Below are 17,144 nucleotides of genomic sequence, written 5' to 3' on the forward strand. Positions count from 1 at the left end.
ATTTGTAGTTAGTGTTTGTTTGAAGCTGTATAGCAAAGTGGTTAAGAAGTCTAGAATCAGATCAATCTGGGTTGAAATCTTGGCATTTATTGATCTTGGGTAAGTTACTTAACCTCTGTGGGCTCAGTTTCTTCATCAGCATAATGGGAGTAACTAGAGAACCAACAGCTTAATTCTACTGCTTGAATTAAATGAAGACATCTTAAGGTGTCTGGCACATAGTTAGGCCATAAATAAATCATAGCTGTTTCTATAATCCTTACTATGATATGTATAATGGGGAGAATAGTCCTATCTTATGCAGTCTTGGGGATTACATGAGATATTCATGCATAGATTTGTCTTGCAAAGAAAGTTCTCAGTAAAGTCTAGCTGTTTTTATTAGTAATGGGATGAAAGCATCTGATTTTGAGAGATATTAAGTAGTAGCTCTGAAAAGGGGCATCATTTTAGAGGGTTTTGTGTTTGTTAGATATATTATAGTTTCTTACTACATATTTCTATAATATTCTTCAGAAATTTTTTGGAATAAAAATTTTCACATTGTTTCATTACACAACATTGGAGATTAAAGCTAAGCTTCTTCCCCCGCTTCCCTCTCCCTGCCCTTATCTGAAATAGAAAGCCATCTGAAAGAGAAGAACCTGGAGAAAATTCCCACATGAGAAATGAAATTGTCCTTGTGAAGGGTTTGGGCCCTAGGAACTGTGAGCAGAAAATGATTGAAAGGCAACCTCTCTAAGATGCTGAACATTAATGGGAGGGATCAACCCTGACGGTTAGACAATTGCCCCCAGTACTGTCAGTAGTAAATACTGAAGGCACATTTATATATTTAAGATAATTAATTTTAAATCATTTTATTTTTTATGCTATGTCATACTACTTAAAGAAGCAGAGGTAATGAGAAAGAATATATCCATTTTGTTAAAGCAGAAACTAAGACAACACTTGTAACCCAACCAGAATGCATGCTGCTGGTAAGCTGCAGTGGGCAGAGTTCCCCAGTTGTGGCCACCAAGGAGTTAATCCATTGAGCAACTGATGGGCGCTCTGTCCCACAAACAGAATTCAAATGTGGGTGACAGCCCTGAATTTTAAGAGCAGAACACCCCTGTTTTGGCAACAGTTATTTGAAGCCCCAGATATGCCCAGAATCAGACAGTAGATGCCAAGGGGAGAAGCTCCAAGCTCATCCTTGTCAGGATAAGTCAAGAGCAGACATCTGGCCTGCTTTCCAGTAGTTCTTAACGGCACTGCACAAGGAAGAAAGCAAGTGTAACTCACTCTTTAGGATATGAGTGCTGCTTGTTGATTGTGATGCTCTGGTAGCACAGCCACCTCCTGAAAATCAGGCACAAAGGAGAGAAAATGGGCCTTTCTTAAGCCAATCAGAACCTGGCAAAGATGATATGGATGTGGTAAGAACAGGTGGTGATTGGCACCAGTTTTTTGTTATTGATTGGCTCCTGTGGTGCATCAGACTGTCTTTATCCCTGCAAGAGAATTTATTTATTTATTCCTCAGGGAACATGGGCTCCCCCTTCTCTCACCTGGGAGCTTGCCATCTCAGGAAGGCTCCATAATTAAACCGCTCTATTGTCTTAACTTCTCTACTTAAGCCCCGGCGAACTAGGCCCTCCGTAGCCACTTGCTTCATGAAGTGTAAGAGCTGGTTAATATTTGCACAGAAAGAGGAAATGTCTTTTATGAATGAAATGTGTGCATCCCACGCCACAGAGTATTGACTCAGGACATTTCACTTAGTTCCTTGTTTAAATAATTAGCAGAAGAGATTACATGGAAAAAAACCCCACAACATACTGAAATATATACATGAGAAAAAGATGGGAGCTAATGAAAGCGCCCAAGGCCTGTTCCATGATGTCTTAATTCTGTGCTTGGCTAAAGCAGTAGACATTGAGTGCCTACGCAGTCTCGCAAGTTCTTAGACGTTTCTGCAGCTCTTCCCCCCTTCCTGCCTTTCAGGATGTGACAATATGCCCTCCAGAGCCCCAGAGGACAGACGTCCTCTCTGGGCTCCCGTGCCCGCTCCTCTGCTCACACAGCAGTCCTGCCGCGGCCCCGCAGAGAATTACTTACTGTGCAGGAGCCGGCCGCCCCTGCAGATGCCCCCAACACAGGGTTCCAAGTGGTGCTGAAAGCTGCTTTATGAGCCTTGCAGAGGCCCTGTGCATGTCTGCAGCTGCACGTTTGTGAGAATACTGGTGGGTTCAGGCAGCTCTGGCCCCACCTTAGTCAGGCCTTCTGTGTGGGAGCCAGAGGAGGCTTTTGTAACCCTGCTTACTTTGCATGGCAAATGGGGCAGCATCCAAAAAGCATGGAAAGGGGTGGGCATGCGGGGGGAGCATGGTAGAGGCAATGAATAGAGATAGGAGAGGACCGAGGAAAGGCATGGGAAAGGGAAATTCAACTTAGAGCCAGGACCGGCTGTGTGACCTTGAACTCTGGTTTGCTTATTTGCAAACTGGGGGTCCCAAGAGCTCTAGACGGGGTGGAGATCAGATGAAGGGAGATGATGCTGGTCAAGTAATCTGTCATCAGCAGTTAATAAGTGTCTCCAGTCACTAAGCCTTTTGAAGCCACCGCTCCTTGGGTTTGACCGAACTGAGTTATCTGCCCCCTGAGTGAAAAGAGCAAGATTGTTTGCTCAAATGTTTTATTTTTCTTACTAATCTTCTTTACATTTGGTTTATCCAACACTGTCATTTCTCAGGGCAGTATTTATGTTATCAGTATGCTCACGTTGCCTCCCCCACTCAAAGGAGGGTCAATAATGTTGTTACAGTGAGAAACCAGAAGTTATCTCCTAAATACTAAAAGTTAAAAACACAAACCTTTTTATATCTGATCACAAATGTAAGTCAAGCTGATTGTAGACAATTTGGAAAGTCCAAAGTTACAGAGTAAAATAACCAGCAATTATAATCTCAGTACACAGAAAGAATCGTTGTATATGTGTATGAATGCATGTTATATATGCATGAGAGTTAATATGGCATGCATTTATATTACTTAATATATTATTTAGGGTTCTGGATTCTGCTTCAGTTTTTCCAGATTGAGGATGGATGGATTTTATTTTCTTCACGTTTAGATATATCTAAATCACAAGAGATTCAACAATTCCATCTGGTCCTGGAACCTTCCAGAAAGCCTAGGTAAAGACCCGGGAAACCAAAAAGGAGTGATGCAGTTTCCTTTTACCTCCCCCCCACCCCCGCAACTTTTTGGAAGGATCATTGACAAATGTAATTGTATATACATTTTTTTTTTAATGTTCTTCAGAACCAAGGCTTCAGGTTTGCTGAAGGTCAGTGATAAAGAGCAAACATTGCTGCATAATGCGCCTCCTTGGCATTGGTTGACATGCCACACACACGTACATGTATAACATATACAGATACCATATGTGTTATATATACATATACACGTATATGCGATTTATTTCATTCTTTTCATAGGAGAGGAAAATACAGCTCAGAGTGGTTAAGGACTTGCCCACAAGTCCCACAGCCAGTAAGTAGTGGAGCCAGGCTCCCATCCCAGGGGCTGTAGAGCTTGTGCCTGTGTCTACCCGGCTTCTGAGCTTGTGCCTGTATCTACCCGGCTTCTGCGATGACAGTGCTGGGGTAAGAAATGCTGCTCAGCCGACAGGCAAAACCGCCCCGCTCTGCAAGATGAGCGCTTCCTAGACATCCGCTGTACAACCTTCTGCCCGCAGTGACAGCACTGTACCCTTAAAATGTGTTGAGAGTAGATCTTAAGCATTCTTACCCCTCTAAGGTAAAAATTTTAAAAAAGAAGAAATAAATAATGTCCCATATTGATGTTTCGTAATCCTGATAAAACTCACCTCTAGTTATGCGTCAGTGTCTTTCCTAGTTTAGGAATTAAAAGGATGGTGTTTGTTATATATGTCTCAAAGTCAAAAGGAAAAGACAAAACAGGGTCTTTATTTAATACTATTTTAAAACAGTTGAAGGTAGAACCAGTTCAGGCAAATTGTCACGACCAGGATTGTACAATGGGGCCTTGATATTTCTCAGGCACAGGAAAGGGGTTTGCATCTGAAAGGTCAACACAGGCAGGCAAGCTAGTTCTCCTGGAGTTTAGGGAAGTCAACGAAATTCCCAGGGAGCATGTGAAATTAAAATAGTAGAGATTAAAAAAAAATTGGAGTCGGCTTTGCCTTGCAGATCAGTATTCTCTGGTTTGGCCATAGGGAAATCGATACCATTTTATATAACACTGTCTTGGTTACATGTCATAACTTCCATCAAATGAGGAAGCTCACTTTTACTCCGTTTTCAAAAGGATATTTTTAAAAAAGAACTTACCACATTTACATTCTTTCTGCGTTTCAGGAAATGGGCAAAAGTAGAGTTTAGCCTTGAAACTGCTTTGTCATCAGTTTGTAGCTGGCTAAAGGGAAGCAAAAAAAAAAAGCAGGGCTCATCTCGGGCACCCTAATTGGCACCGACAGCAGACACCAGTGTGCCAGGCGTTCCCAGGCGTTCCCGGGGAAGAGCGACTTCTGCCCGCCCAGGCTCCCGGCCTGTTCCCCTGCTCGCGGAATGTGTGCTCTTGTGGCTTCTGGCCTGTCACCGCCCCAAGCAGGAAAACATCTTCCTACGTCTCCTGAGCTGGAGCCCACTCTTCAAGTTCTAACTGTTTCAGCAAATCAAAGGACCCGAGTGTGGAATCTTTCCTTTCTCTTAAGTGAACACTCTGCTGCTACTCTGACCCTACCACACACTCCGCACAGATGCAGCCTGTCTCCTTAGATGTGGTCGTCACAGTTGACAGTTCAAAAGAGCGAAATCCAAACCCTTAAGACTTGAAATAAAAGCTCATCCTTGCACTGAGAGCTCGTATTTCAAAGATGATATTAAAATGATAATAATTTTTAACAGCCCTTTTTAGCATACATTTCTCCCTTTTAAACTCTACCCACAAAACTGTATTATCTTCGTCACCCTACCGAGATCTCTGGCGCTCTCCCAGGATGAATGATGATGCAGTGTTCTGGAAGATTCCTTTTATTGTAGCTGCTGCTTTTTCTTCCCCTTTTTTTTTTTAAACTGGTGGTGATAAGATTAGATGAAATATTCTAGAATGAACCAAATGTGACTCTTCAAATACTGAGTTTTATTTTTTTAATACTATTGTCAATATAAAATGAGTGATTATTCTTGGGGTGTCTTATATTTTCCTTTTCTTTCTTCATCTATTTGTTCAGTGAAAGACATGGCCATTATGAATAGTAAAAATAAGAAAAATAAGTGGAACTCAATGAGCATTCCAGGAACTAGGTAAAATGCTTTGGTTCAATTATCTCTTGCAGAACCCTCACCCAGCCTTCAAGGAAGGTACTAGCTGTATTATTCTTAATATACACAGAACAGGAGACTTGGGCTTCCAGATGTTCAATAAGTCCTTCAGTGTCATATTGCTGGTCTGCGGTCCCTCCCCGCAGCACTGCCAGCAGCTTGAACTCAGTAGCTCTTGGTTATGCAGAGCTGTGCTGTGCCTTGTAGGAGATTGAGCAACACTCATGGCCTCTGCCCACTAAATGCACCCCTGCCCAGTGACGCACCCCTGGTTATGAGAAAAATGTCTCCAGCGTTGCCACATGTCCCCTAGGGGAGGAAGCACAATCTTCCCTGTTGAGGACCATTGCATTAGTTATGGGGCACAGCTTGTCTGAGATGAATTCCCTTCTTCTTAACTCTTGTGCGATAGCATCTCTCTTGTTCACAGAGTACACAGCTACAGCTGTCACCTCTTCTTTTCTCTCTCCCTCTCTCCTGAACAGAGAGCTTTAGCCCTTCACAAGCAAACACTAACGTCAGCTTGTTCATCTCAAGGATGAGCTAAGTGCATTAAGAAATACTTTCCTATTCTCTTTGTGGGTGTAGTCAGTAGTCAGCTAAAAGTGGCATAGAGGTCTCCACACTGTGAAGGTGACACATAGCAATGCATGGCTGAGGAACCAGACAGGAAGCATTTTTGAAATTGCTCATCTCTCTTCCAGTGCTGAGTATGTGCTTGTGCTGCACAGTCATGTGTTCACTGAGACAGAGGCCTCATCCCTGTTTCCTCTGAGTTGCGAGTGGCCTTGAGCAGGTCTCTGAATCATGTGTATTACTTCTCTTTTCTTTTTGACAAACTGAGAACCATCTTTCTATCTTAAGGCTTCTTACCTTTGACTCTGGAGAGTGGCAAAACACTTTGAAAGGAATTCTAAGACATTCCATTTATTGAAAAGTAAATATAATTTTTGCAAAAAAAGCATTATACATTGGAATTAATTTTTGAGATGAAATAGATCAGCATTCCATTGGTCAGTCATTAATATACGAAATATTGTAACAAGAAAGTCAAGAGGGAGCACACGAGTCTTCCACAAGCCGTCCTCAGGTTGGTTTTGGTTTTCTCAGTGGTATATAGTTTTTCAGCCTTTCTAGTCACTGAGCAGTTGGAGAAATACAAAACGGTTTTGGAAAAACAGAGTGAAAGCACACATCAGTGGTGTCTTGATGTGGGTGTCCTCCATTCATTTCACGGCAGCTGAGGACACATTTTGCCCTCTCTCAGTCTGTGCGTTTGAAGTGCATTGTCTTGTGGGAATCCATTCTCCAGGTTAGAAAGTCTGCAGTGGGAAAGAGCTTGGACTTTGAAGGTCTTGAAGAGGCACAGGCAGGGAACAGACCTCAGTCCTGCCCCTTGCTTGGGGAAGTCATGGAACAGGTTCTGATTAAACACTTGAAATATAACTTAGGAGAATACTTAGGTGATCAGAAGAAATCCCATCACCTCAGGCCTGCAAAATAGCCATCCAATTTTTATTTTTTTTTGCCTATTAGTACAAAAAATAGTTTGCTGAGGCATAAAACAAATCCTTATATATCTACTTTAGGCGGCAACTAAATGGTTCTTCTTAATTACTTTTTCGTTATTGAGTGACAGGAGCACATGGCTACCTAATTAATAAATGAGTTGGGATTTTGTCTGCTGAATATACAGCATTTTTATTGCTTAATAAATATTTTGTGAGCTAAGCATTGACTCTTATGGGTGTGAGGAATAAAGGGGCATATGCTTACACAGAATGTATATAACTTTAATTTGCATTTATCTTAATTGTTTTAAATACATATAACAGTTAGGAAATGAATGACTCACTACACTAAATTTAAATAACAAAGTAAAATACAAGTTGATTTCTGAAGTGTCACATTCATATTTCTTTCACCCTTCCTGAGATGGGTCATTAAAATAGATGTGACAAGAAGAGAACAGAAATCTTTTATAAGATTAATAAAAAGCAGTGACAGGATAAAGAAGGCTTTTATGTTTCTTAATGCTAATCAGTATAGTCGGTGATGGTGGAAGACAGAATAGACAAGGAAGGAAATGACTAGAGAAGGAAAGGGGTCGCTCTTTACATCCCAACAGCCACATCCCTGGGTTTCTCTCCCAAACTGGTGGCAACTGGGACCCCCAGTAAATGGAGACTTTCCCCCCCTTCTTTACCAGGTGAGAGAACTGGCACAACCTTTTCCCTTTGACCATAGAAGTGTCACAACTCTGAGAATAAATAGGGTCTGGGGTCTGGTGTGTGCAAAGAAGTGTTGGCATTACTTGTTCAGTCAAGAACTAACATCAGTTCTGCACCCCTGTGTGCAGGATGCCAGACAGGGTGCTGTGGGGGACCCAGAGTGAAAAACACCTACACCGGCAGATTCGTGAGAACAGGCCTTTCTTTGTAGTCAGTCCATAACATTTGCAAATTACATAAATATTTTGCATAATAATTTTTCAGTCAGTGGATGCGAAATACACGAAATGCCTTGTCACCACTAGACACACTGAATCTCAGTTTGCATCTGGATTACGTTTTCTTTTCCTCCTATGCTAAATCATTGCCCCTGAGTTATACTCTGATTCTGTAAGAACATTCAAGTTAATTTCAGAAGCAAGGTGAGAAGGGATATTTACTGGATGTCTGTATAAGATCTCTAACTTTTCGTTTCTTTGGGCGTGACTTTCAAATGGTTAACTAACGAGTTTTTAAACTTCTAAAATTTCTGAATTTTACTGTGATGCCTGAGTAGTTTCACTCTGTGTTGCTTTTAAAATTCCATGAAGTTAACAGCTGCCTCTTCCTCATGATATTTAAATTTGTTTTTCTACTTCATCTCCTGTCTCCATGGCCAGTAGGTTAATTTAAGGCTTGTCATACCTTTCATGATTTCTCTTTAAATACTACTGAAACACTGTTGATTTGATATGATTGAAAACGTGCTGAGACAAAAATCAGTGAGTTGCTGGTAGGATTTAAAATATGTCATGTACTTTTTGGGACTGAAACCAAGGGGTATTGTTGGGTATTTATAGTCTACCTGGGAACCAATTAATAAAATTTTATAGATCCTGCACTCTCTACATCATTGCCAACCCAAACAATTCATTTTGGTTTTATAGCATTGTTTACATAGCTCTTAGTTTCCTGTGTTTTTTTCCCTCTTGAATTGTCATAATTACACACTTGGCTTTGAGCATTAAAGGTAGTCAGCATCTGATTTTTAAAAATAATGTTTTTAGAATTCCTAGTCACTTTACATTCTGTGAACTTCATCGTTTGTCTTATTTAGAGTATTCAGGTCCCAAGTATCTCTTATTAATGTGCTTCCAAATTTATCTAAAAACAATATTATTTAATATCAAGTATATTATTATTTAAATAATATTAAACAAGTAATTAAACTTTTGACAGTGAATGGCCACAAATATATTTTTTTTACCTGAAATAATTTAAGCTAAATTTTATATTTTCAACAGTAATGAGATTTTAACTCTACTCAGATTGTGGTCTTCTGAATATTTTCATGAACTGACTTTAGATTTAAGGTCCCCAATCTAGTTTTTCTAGAAAAATTCAAATTGCAGTTAGTAGACCTGGGTAATTCAGCAGTCACATGAAAAATAGATTAGGCTCTGTCCTGACATGACCAAGATGAGCATCTTCCCGTGGTTGAGAATGTGAAGCATGGGCTGGTGGGAGGAGACACATGGGACTGCGTGTTCTGCCCCAAACACCAGCCCCACTGTCTGTTGCCCATCAGCATGGCTTCCTTCCTTTGCATCCCCAGGGCTTTCCTGCAGATAAGAATCAATTTTAAAATAATTTATCTTGATTAGAGAGGGTCTCCTAATATCACTGAGCCCTTAAAATGGGAAAATGTTGACTTCTGATTTAGAATAAGAATAGGCCCAGGAGAGGTGTCTGGGGAAAGGAAAGGACAGATGGAACAATCCATCTGACTCAAGGAGGAGACAGCAAAGGTATAGAAGAAATTCCACAGATGCAAGAGGCAGGGGCTTGACCCTAAGGAAAGTTACAAGTCCATAAAAGGAAGCGGCACTGTAGCAGGAGATTGGAAATGCAGGTCCCGATGGAGTGACTGGAGATGGTGCCAGGATTCGTGCTCAGGTCCTATCTGTACGTCACATTTGCCCTCAGTGAAGGGAATTGCATAATCCTACATTCAAGAGCTGATGTTTATAATCTGTGTGAATTCCAGGAAATTATTTTACTTCTCTTAAATCTAGATTTTTAAAAGAGGTCTGAAAGATGGGTTAGTCATAACGATCTACCCATGTTTTGTGAGGATTAGTGATAAAATATAAACAAATGCCTGACAAGGTGCTTGGCACTGAGAACGCGCTCAGTTACTGGAAGGCACACATTTTGAATGTATATTTATGTGTGTTTATTGTGTATGTGTATATGCACATAGCCATGAGAAATCATGATTCCTTCCCAAAGATAGGGAGGAACCTTTGAAGTCTATATGAAAAGAGCTTAGGAATTAATGTCTTGCTTTTATCCAACGTATAAGTGTCTACCATGTTCAAAGGGCATCAATTTTCTCTGAAGTCCCAGTATAGAAGAGCCTGGAAGTAAAACCCGTGGCTATTTCTATAGAGGGATAAGTTCTCGATATCAAATAACAGGCCCGGTGGGAAAACTAGGCCGTTTCTGGTTGACTGTATTCCCCTCTTTCACAGATATATTTTTGTGGTGCCATGAAGAAGGTTTAGAAAGGTTCAGTTAACTAGCAAGAGGTGAGCACGTTCCTGGCTTGGTTTGTCGCTCAGAGTCAACCTCCATGAGTCCCCTGGGGTGGGGTGGGAGGGCTTTGAGATTTCTGCAGTTGGGATCAGGCTGTTTTACTTCCATCTTCAGACAGGATTGTGGCTGCATCTCTCGGGAAATGACAGGTCATTTTTTGACTGTTCAGGAAGAGCTTTTTTAAAATAGTGGTGTCCAACAAATCAACGGCCTCCTTCCCTGCACAGGGCAGGAGACCGCATCTCACCCGGGGGCCAGGAAACAGGCTCCTCTGAATCTTACAGTTGTTTGTTTTCAAACGTTATCTTCTCCTGCAGATCTGGAGAATGACATAGAGCCTGTCCTCCTGGGTTTAGGTGGCGCTGATTAAATAGCCACCAGCCCTTGTCGTCACAAGAAACTTAAAATGAATCAAGCTTTTCTGTGAATGTTAAAACAGTTGGACACGCACTTTTTAATGCAGCTTTTTTCTTTTTTTTTGAGACGCTCCAGCACCTTTGTTTATTTGTCACACTTATGCCTTGTAAACCGTGAACTAGATTACAGATTAGACACAAGCATAAGAAGGGGTTTTTTGTTTGTTTGTTTTTTAAGTAATTCTTTTTTTTTTCTTTTTTTTTGTGACTCTTTTTTAATGTGTAAAAGGGACTTTAAGGTGAGAATTTATTTTCTGGATTTGTCCAATGTGCAAGAAGAGAAAAGAATTTCAGATTTAGAAATTATAACGTAACTGAACCCATCATCTTTTGAAGAACTTTTTCTTTTCTTTTAACATTTTCACTGTTAAAACTCTTTCTGCCTATCACCATGGTACAGGGAGAATCTGGGTGTTTCATAGGCGAGCATTCACCGTGTTACTGCACAGATCAGAACATGCTAACTGTGCCTTGTTATGTGGTGTGTTGACTTGACTTTCGATTGATTTTCAGCACACTTTCCACAGTGTCCTCAATGCAGAGCTGAGAGGTTGCATGTGGCTTTAACAATTGGACTCTAAGAAAGCAAGCAAACATTTAAAAATGACAGAGTTTCATGATAGTGAAAGTCAAGGTGAAACCAGAGCGTTTGAATGACAGAAACTGTTTTCTATCTCTCTTTTATTTTTAGCTATGCACTTATTACATTTTATTGTGTTGATAGGAAAAAACAAAGAGGCAAGTCAATTTGTTATAGAAATTTGGATCAAATTAAATATGACATAACGCTCTGCTCAAAAGGTATGACTAGTTTGGCGCTTTTTAACTCAAAGCATCCTTTCAAGCAGAATTTAATATGAAAAGTCAATTAAAATATAATAAGGAAAAATGAAGTTCAAGGAGCTGGAAAATGAGCGAAACTATGTCAAGGCATGAAAGAAAGATGAAGAAAAATATGAGCTATTTAAGCATGAACGACATTTCTATATATTACTTAGTACCTAGTCTCTTACTAACTGGGATAAGCATGTGAGTAAATGAGCTGAGCCATTAGGGGATACTGGGCTTGTCGGCAGGGAAAGACATCATGGACATGCCATTATGAGTTTGCTTTTTTATTTACTTGATTTTGCTGGCTGCCATTCCCAGCTAAATGACAAAATTCTATAAGGTTTTTCCTTAAGCTGCACTATTTTCATAGTTAAAAGCTTAACACCAGAAGTAACAAAATGCAGTTGACTTTAAGGCATTTAGAGGGTGTGACTCTGGCCAGTGTGGCTCAGTTGGTTGGGAGTCATCTGTGCACTGAAAGGTTGCTGGTTTGATTCCCGGTGGTCAGGACACATGCCCGGGTTGGGGGATGGATCCCCCCTAAGGGGCGTGCAGGAGGTGGCTGATCTCGATGTGTCGCTCTCACATCAGTGTTTCTCTCTCTCCCCTCTCCCTTCCTCTCTCAAAAACACAATAGAAATATATTTTTAAAAAGGCATTTAGAGGGTGTAAAGAGCTTGTGAGAAGTCTGGTCTATTCACAGAAAAACCACGCTTCTCTCCACTCCAGTCATTTCCGCTTCTGCAGAAATCTAAAGGTGTCAGTGAATTTACAGTAAGCTGTGTGGCTTAAAATTATATACTGACTGACAGGATGTTACCCCTGGGCGGGACGGCAGGGATGGTATGTTCTGTTGGCATTTTTTTTACACGAGCAAAATCGACTTATTTACAGTCATAAACATCATTTTCTGCAGTTGGGAAATAAACTCTTGATTCCCTCAGTTTTAGACTTTCTTTAATGGCTTGTCTATACTAGTCACTATTTCACTTCAGCTGTTTCATTCAAAACTTAATCTAGTTACTTAATATAAACACAGCACAAGTCTGATGATGAAAATAATGATTACCATTTATTGAGCACTTACCTCCATTCAGACCATTTATAAGTAAAGGCTTTGCATATGTGCCCTCATTTAATCTTTATTACCATGGGGTAAGGAATTTTTGGATTGAAGAAGTTAAATGATTTGCTTAATATTTGCCCACATTTCATTAATGGCAGAGAAAATGTTTGGACACGCAAGTCTATGACTACATCTGTTCATCTTAGAATTAAACAGTTTTTTTAATTGAGTAAAGGCATTCTACTGGCATTCTACACTTCCTTAGATTTTCATGTGATTTTAGGTGGCAATTCATACGTGGTACTTATGAGAAACTAGATACGAGACTCAGACTCAGGAAACCAAGTCTTCTCTGTCATCATCATTAACACTTTATGTCCATTCTCTTCATCGTAGAGCTTAACTTCTGATGGTGACATTCAGATGCTCTGAATTCTTCAAATCTTAAAGGTACTTCTCAGTTGGACCCAGTGGGTGGCACTCCATTTCTGGAACTCATGGGGTTTTCAAGCTGCAAGAAACCTTAGGCATTATAGAAATGCTCAAGCCCAGAGAAATGAAACGACTTTCCCCAAGGCCACACATCTGTTTAGTGACAAAACTTAAAGACCCAGGTCTCTGGAATCCGTGGTTTTACTTCTTTCTGCTATTCAGATAAGCTCTCTTTAAAAAGTAGTGTTGAGTGATAGATTTAGTCATATACAATGTATTTTATGCAGCTATGCTTTAAGATGAAATAAGGGAAGTGGGGTTTTTTTGTTTGTTTAAATTCAGATGACAAATGCAAACAGCTTTTGACCCCATGAAGCACACTTGAGACCCAATGAGATAAAAATATTTTCCAGTGTCGGAGATGGCTGCTATCTCCTTAAACCATTCTCAAGAATAATCTTAATGACTTCCATTGAGTTGGTGGCTACCATGGATACAATGTACTGCTATTCTCGATTTTTGAAGTAACCTATAAGGTAAGTGTTCTTATCTTACTCACCAGGAGAAAACCTTGACTCAGTGAAGTTAAATGACTTCAGTGTCATCCAGCTGCTCATTAGAACACTCAGGAATTGAACACTGGTTTCTCTTCACTACAAAGCTTACGTATTTCCCTCTGTACCACGTTGGACTAACAAAATTAAAGGTAAAGAATTAAAGCTGAAGAATTACTGAGTAGGTCTAACAATAAAATTATCTCCTTCTTATGTTGTTCCTTAGACGTTTGATCATGTGTCATCCTTTCTTTCATCGGTGAGTTAACAAATGTATGCGTATTTTACAAATGAAGAGACCAGGACACAGAAGGATTAAGCAACTTCCTCAAGGCCACGTAGCTAGGAAGTGGTAAATCTGGGATTTAAATCCAAGATCCCTGTAAAAAGATAGGCTGCATCCAGCAATAGAAAAGTTGAAATGGCATTATCCTCACAGGCAGTAGAAACGAAGTTTTGAGTCAGGCAGTGCAGTGACACTGTCAGGATGTTTCCTGCTAGGAGTTGACGGTGGTTAGGAAAGAGCCTCCAGACAATGAGGTATGAGGCAAGTGCAAGTCTAGCTCATTTATGGGGGAAGCAGTAAATATTTGAAAAGGGAGTTTTCAAGAAAGAATTGTCGTCACTATTGACTCATTTGGATGGTAGGGTAGGAGCACATAGGAGGACGGGTGACCTCTTTACTGTGGGTAACAGAGGGGATGTCAATGCCATTGGTCAAAATGGAGAAATCAGAAGAAGGGCTTGAGAGATTTGGTTTCAAGTTCCAGGTGGTTATATGGCTGTTAAGGTCCATGCACATGGAAATATAGGACTGAATTTCTGATGAGATGCTGGAACTGGGCTGGAGATTTAGGATCCAGCTTTGTAAGATTAAACAGTAGCATTTCATCATATATCGAAGAGGAGGTGTATAAGGCTAGACCTATGAAGACTGTCCACATTTAGGGGTTGGGAAGAAAACAGATGCTATCAGAAGAGAAAGAGGGAGCCTGGAAGGATATCAGAGAAACTGGTGGAGGGGAGAGTTCAGGGAAAGGAACAGTGGTCAGGATTATCAACCCTTGCAGAGAAGTAAACATGGGGAAGACTGAAAGAAACCACTGGATTTTGGATTTTGAAGTCATATTGTGGACTTTTTAGGGAGGAGTTATGAAATATTTCAGGATAGTATAAAATGGATTATAACGAGCCAGAGGGTAAGAAAAACAGATAATTTACATGAGTGCAATGAGAAAGGTGGAGTGGGAGCTTGGTGGACTTCATAGTTTTTGAAATAGTGAAGACCTGATCATCTTTGTCATCAGGGAAGACCTAGTTTCAGGTCAAGTCTTTGACTTATATGCATGCTGCCACCTGATCTATTCCAGGTGCTTAGCAGATGTTTGTTGAATGACTGATGTAGTCTTTTATCAGTCCAGAGAGATTGATATTACCTTCATTCTATATGTTAAAAAATGGAATCAAATAAACAAGTGGGAGCCATGTCCTATAGAAGGCAGGAGGGAAAGGAGGAGTTGGGATGAAGAACACAAGGTTAACTTCACAAAGGAGTGGGTTCAGCTGATGGCCAGGCAGGGGCTAAGGCTCAGGAAGGCAGTGAAGTTGCAGAGATAGAAGCTAACGTGCTGAAGGGGGTACAGGGTGAGATTGAAGGGAAGCAAAACGTGGAAGAGACCAACTGCTAGAACGTGGTCTGAGGCAGGCAGTGAAGGGGCAGCCCAGACCCACCAGGGCCCAGCTGAACTCTCCATGGACTCGTAGACCATTGTTGAGCCATTGTATCGACATTGCTTACAATCCCCTTTGAACTTCCAATGACACCACATGATCCTAATAAGGAAGTCTTGGAGCACAGCCAGGCTGCCCGGCTAAAATTCTGCCCAACTTCACGACTTCCCCACAGAGACTACAGGCCTCTGGATAATAGAAGACAGCAGGCTGCCCTCGTAGCTGGTGAATGGCAAGCTGCCGGGAATCGATGGCCTGGGCAGAAAAGCCCTAAAGACCTCACCCCAAAGGAAGGAGCACAACCCTGTTGGGCTTAAATCCCAGCTCTGCTACCCGCTACCTAGATAAGCTCGAACAAGTCTGTGGAACAGCCTGAGCCTCAATTTGTCACTTTTGAAATGGGACCAATGACAGGACTTGCCTTATAGAGATGTATGGGTGAGTACTTTGTAAATTCTATGTGAATATTATCATTATTATTGGTAAAGCCACAGGGATATGGATTGCTGAGAAACAGTAGTGGGAGCAATGGATAGCCCTGTATCTGGCGTTCAGTACTCAGAAATGGAAGATTTAACCTTGAGTCCACTATGGAATGTGTTGAATACCAGGTGGTTGCTTCTGGAGGTCAGGTAGAAGAGTGCATTGTCTATGACAAACATCGCTTGTTGGTTGATGTGGAGGAAAGGTTCTTTTCACAATGACACTTTTAAAAAAGCCTATCTAAAATTTGTTATTCAATACTTATTTACAGTAAAAGGTAATAAAATGTATTATGTGGATGTAAATATATTTGCATATATATAATATATGCACACAAATGCATATAAAATTTATATGTATGTTACATGAAAATATCTATATAACTACCTTATTTTCTTTGCTCACTCCTAACAAAACTGTCTTTTCCAGTGATGATACATTGATTCCAATTTCTTAGTGTAAGCTTCTTGCTAAAACAACCTGTCTGTGCTCCGATTTGGAGCTACCGTTGCGGAATTATTCCTGGTACGCTCCTGGCTCCTTTCCCTACTCAGCTTCTGCGTTGGAAGGCTAGATGGCACTTCTGATTTCATGAAAGCACCCTGAAGCTCAGGGAACAAATTGGAGAAATCAGGATTGGCGACATTCTGCTCTTTCTTTGTCTTTGGTCAAAGCCAAGTTAGAGTTTCCAGGGTGAGATTAGCTTCAGGGACTCTACCTTCCGTACAACTATGATTAGGTAAAACTTCCAATAATTATGAAGTGAGAAATGGGAAGGGTAGGCATAATTTTGCTATTGGAACCTTTTGTTTATACCAATGACCAATTTGCCTGGTAGCAGAATGGATCTGACAGTTTATTAGGAACCAAGCTGCTAGACTGTCATAAATGGATGGTGTATCCTTTGATGCATGTGAGCATTGTGTGGGGTCACTTCATTCCTGTATAGAATAAAATTAATAATCATTTGGAAGATATATTACAGAGAAAATCCCCCCTAAACCCAGATTAATGATCATCTCTGTTCTCAGGATTATTTGGGAGGTTTAGGAAAGTCTTGAGGTGATTTTCTTCTTTACAGTGACACTTTCCTTTCAAGCCTTTCAGATCTTCCCAAATATTCCCTCTCTCTTCTGCCTGAATATAATTTTGTGGGTACCTCTATTTATGACCTTCCGTCTTCAATTATTCATCTAGCCATCTTCCTTGTCTCTCCTAAGTAACTTGCCGGCAAGGACTTGAACTTACAGATTTGAGAATTCCCTGGAGACTCAGCACGGAGCCCTGCACTTAGTAGTGCTGGGGCTTGGTAGCCGCCTTAGCTGGTCAACGGCATAAACTCCAAAGAGCCAGGGGCCCCTGTGCTTGTGTCTGTGGGGAAGAGGGAGTGGAGGTCCTGGGCATCGATTACCATGGGGGGAAGGATGTGCCATGATGCTTTCTGGAATAATGGCATTGACCGAACAACT

General features: G+C 40.8%; 1 protein-coding gene across 5 annotated transcripts in view; it reads left to right on the plus strand.

The window, feature by feature from the left end:
• Positions 1–17,144, plus strand: part of FLRT2 (fibronectin leucine rich transmembrane protein 2) — a 92,977-nt gene that overhangs the window by 52,550 nt on the left and 23,283 nt on the right. Inside the window, exon 1 of one of the 5 annotated variants that reach the window (XM_081117020.1) lies at positions 15,368–15,630. The exons of the other annotated variants lie outside the window; for them this stretch is intronic. The gene's annotated coding sequence lies outside the window, so the exon portion shown is untranslated. Of the gene's footprint in view, positions 1–15,367; positions 15,631–17,144 lie in introns of those variants that run through there. 5 annotated transcript variants of the gene reach the window in all.

This window comes from Miniopterus schreibersii (genome assembly GCF_964146895.1).
Source record: "Miniopterus schreibersii genome assembly, chromosome: 1".
Classification (NCBI taxonomy): domain Eukaryota; kingdom Metazoa; phylum Chordata; class Mammalia; order Chiroptera; family Miniopteridae; genus Miniopterus; species Miniopterus schreibersii.